At 38.5% G+C, this 4,338-nt stretch overlaps 1 pseudogene; it reads right to left on the reverse strand.

Moving 5' to 3' along the window:
• Nucleotides 1-497: 497 nt before the first annotated feature.
• Nucleotides 498-1,214, reverse strand: LOC114620642 (annotated as a pseudogene).
• Nucleotides 1,215-4,338: the final 3,124 nt, after the last annotated feature.

Genomic DNA, 4,338 nt, shown 5'->3' on the forward strand with positions numbered 1-4,338 from the left:
AGGAATAAAATTTATCTGATAATTTGCTATTCCTAGTGACATACATGTAAGAAAGTACAATTTAGTTTTCTATATAAATACTCTAAGATTGATGGTGACCCACAACAAGCCTGAGAGTGGGTATTTCTGGGAAGAGAACAAAGTTTCCAAGTTGAGGTGAAGTGTATTAAAATCTGAGACATGCAATAGTTTTATAAATGCAATTTTATTATTATACTCCTTATATAATTACTATATTTAAGATATTGTGATTACATAAAGTAAAACTGAGAATATAGTATAATCTCAATGTTTGAAAATTCTTAGCATCCCCAAGTTTTATACAAAAGACATGAGTTGAAAAAGATAAAGTCTATAAGGTGTGCTGCATGAATATACATCATTGTTTTAGTTATAACAGTATTATAAAAAAGAACGAATTTAACTACAAAACATGATACAATCATATTAGCCTTTCCCTTAAGCTCTATGCTTACTTTATGACTAGATTTGCCTGCTTAGACCATCCCTTCTGTGTAATGTGGTATAGTTTTAAGAATGGATTTACCTGCTAAGATGATGAAGACTGATGATCCTAGATATGAATAGTACACTTGGAGAATGGCATCTGCAATCTGTGAGACGTTAGGAACTTCAGCGTCCAAAGCGTTCTCAAACCTGGACACGTTCTCCTTTTTGCCAATCACTAACAGCACAATCTCAGTTAGAGAAATGAGGTAAACAACACTTAACTTTATAAAATTGCTGATAGTATTAAACTAAGCCACTGTTTTTATCCTTTGAGCATTGAGAATTCTAATTAACCACAAAATAGCCAAAGCCAGACATTTCATTGCTAGCTCTGGCGCTGTACACCCAGAATAGAAACACTGGATTAGAGAACTAGCTATTAGTAAGCACTGAGCACCAATCCCTAAAAAACAATTAAAAAGTTTAATCCAGACACTGAGAAAAGCAACAGAGTATCCAAGAGTTCTTTTAAGGAAATAATAAGATGCTCTACTCACAGGGTAGATGGTTGCCATCTCTGCAAGACAGAGAACATTCATTATGTTTAGCAGGCCACAGTGTGCCCAAATACTTAAAAAGACAGGGATGTTCAGTGAGGAGTATTTTAACACTCTTTTAGGAGTCACAAAAATCCCTGTCCCCAGGGAGGCACTAAATAAGAGCATGTTTATTTGTAAGAATCCTAGTGCCCTCAAGAGTTGCATGGTTATGCATTTTTTGCTCTTTCAAATACTGAAAAATACAGTTTTTCTTTATGATGTTTCTCAATTTGTGAAAAACCCTGTCAAACCAGGTGTTGCCTTTGCTAAACATTTGTTTTTTTATAAAAGTTTTTAAAATGTTACCATAACATGGGTTTGATAATGATTAACTTCTGGATTATTCTTAGGAATTGTTACTTCTTTCTAAAACCATACCAGACAGATTTACTGTTAATGATTTTTTATCACTTTTATTTTTTTACAGTCCAGGTATTGCCCTTCTCCTGGTCTGCCCTTCCATAGCTCCTCATCCCATTCCTCCTGGCCCCTGTCTTCAAGAAGATGTCCTCCTCACCCTGAGACAGCCCTCTCCACTCCCAGACACCTCAAATCTCTCAAGGGTTAGGTGCATCTTATCCCACTGAGGCCAGTCTAGGCAGCCCTCTGTTGTATATGTATCTGGGAGCCTTGGACCACCTAGTGTATGCTACCTGGTTGATGGCTCAGTTTCTGAGAGATCTAGGGTGTCCAGAATAATTAAGACTGCTTGACCTTCTTATGTGGTCACCCTTCCCCTCAGTTTCTTCCAGCCTTTCCCTAAGCCAACCACATAAGTCCCTGACTCTACTCTAATGATTGGTTTTAAGTATCTGCTCCTGTCTCAATCTGCTGCTTGTTGAGCCTTTCAGAAGACAGCCATAATAGGCTCCTGTCTGTAAGTACACCATAGCATCAGTAATAGTGTCAGGCTTTGGAGACTCCCCTTAAGATGGTCCCAATTTGGGCTGGTCACTTGGCCCCCTTTCCCTCAGACTCTTCTCCATATTTGTCCCTGTAGTTCTTTTAGACAGGAACAATTATGGGTCAGAATTTTTGACTGTGGGATAGTGTGGGAAAAAACATGGGGGTGGGGGAGGCACTGGGCCCTAGCAGCATCCTAGGACCGACCAGAGGTGGGCAGATATCAGGCGGTTCCCACATACTAGAGAAAGTCTGAAGTTTCAAAAGATGGAAGCTTGGCAGTGGCAGGCCCCAGAAGACACGTGAACTGGGTTTCCATGATGTAGTTTATTGTTCACACATAAAGCCGGGTGAGCTGACTTAAATAGAGTGGTAAGGAGGAAGGACAGGGAGGAATAACTTAATTAGCTACGCCCCCCTGGCCTTTAGATCTCATGAATATGAAAATCTGTTAGTCACACCTTCTACATGGATGTTATGTGACTGATGATAAAGGTTAAATGGAGATTAGACTAGAGATTAGACCACATGTCAGGGCCCTGGGTTCTGGTGCCACGGCTGAACACCTGAAGTCTTGGGGTCCGAGGCCCATGCCAACCCAAGAATCAAGATATGCTTCCACAGCCCAACAGGATTGCAATCCCATCCCTCCACTCAATGCTTTGTCTTTCTACTGAAGGTCAATTCTACAAGTTCCGTCTTCCCATTGTAATGAATTTCATCTAAGATCCCTTCCTTTGAATCCTGAGAGTCTCTCACCTTCTGGGTTTCTGCTACTTTCTAGAGGGTCTCTCCACCTCCCACCCTCTGAAGTTTCATAATCTCATTTATTCTGTTGACCCTCAGAGCTTCTCTCTTGTTTCTTCCCCCATATATGATCATGCCTTCCTTTTCCTTGCTGCCTCCCTTTTCCATCCAGGTCCCTCCCTCCCTCTGTGGATAGAACTAGAAAATATTCTGAGTGAGGTAACTCAGACCCAAAAGGACATGCATTGTATGTACCCACTGATAAGTGAATAATAGACAAAAGTACAGAATAGCAAGGATACAATCTGTAGAACTAAAACTGATGCTTCAATCCCACTTGAGAGGGAAAAGAAAATAATCTTGTTAATTATTTTAAAAGTATCAAATATGCTGATGGCCAAGTTACTTGATGCTAATCATTAGAAGTATTTTCTACAGTTTGAAAATGTACTTTTGGACATAAAACACTTCTAGATACAGTTTGTTTACTTAATGGGCCAATATATGTGAGGCAATTGGAGAGGAATAAACAAGATTTTTGAAGTACTATACCCTGGAAGTATAATAGGACATCTTGTCCCAATTAGTATGCAAATACAAACTCACACACACACCTAAAAACAAAAAGCCAAAAAGCTGACTCAGGTAAGTAAAATGTATGAATGTTCTTTTATAAGGTGATGCAAAGGGCAAAAAGTTGAGCATGGTGGGAAAGGCCTGACATGTTCCCATTTTCTTTTTGCCTTTTTGTCCCTGTCAGAAATAACTCATCTTAATCTGCTCAAATTATGTCCTGGAATTTTTCAGTCAAGTGTATTTTTCTACAAGTTAAACATTATGGCAGCTTACCAAATTTCTCTTAGTTGATGCATGACTGAAGAGTAAAGAACATTCACCATTGTAATGTGGATTGGTCAGCAGATGTTCTGGCTTCTGCCAATCAAAACACAATTATTCAGCAGTGAAACTCTTAATCAGTTAGGATTGCTTTTCTTTAGAATGTAGAATGCATATGGAGTACCTTTAGAAGGCGTTATCCTTTTAGGCTCTGACAGATAATTTATTGGCTATCTATAGTCCTGAAGCAGGTTTATATAATCCTTGAGATGGTCCAGAGAAATTCCAAAAGTTATTGTAGAGTCTTCAATATAACTTCTTCATGATTCATAGTTTTGTGTATATGGGTTTACTTCTCTATCTTGTCTATCCCTGAGAAACATAATCCTTACCAATCTTTATAAGAAGCTGAAGCATAGGAGACCTCATTTTCAGTAGCTGCTAACAAATACATAGACATGTGGTCTCAATTTATAAGAGACCCATAAACTCTAACCCTAGATGATCCAGCTGAGACAGTGAGACTTGAATCTTGTTCCAGGATTGATTTGAAGCCCAGACATAGCAATTAGAGTTTTATTATTAATCTAGGTAAAATAAATAGATTAATTTAGAATTTTGATTAAAAAGATCACAACAGTAGAACTAGGAAAAACAGAGATGGGTAAGCAACCAAGACATCTGATGTCAAACTTTAGACCATGAGTCCTATGATTCAGTTAGCTGCTGAATTTTGGGGCATCGCTTGTCAGAGTTTGCCCAGTATTTCTGAGTAATTCTAATTGGTTAATAGAAAACATCA

This window comes from Grammomys surdaster, unplaced genomic scaffold, assembly GCF_004785775.1.
Source record: "Grammomys surdaster isolate TR1022 unplaced genomic scaffold, NIH_TR_1.0 63, whole genome shotgun sequence".
NCBI classification, from domain to species: Eukaryota; Metazoa; Chordata; class Mammalia; order Rodentia; family Muridae; genus Grammomys; species Grammomys surdaster.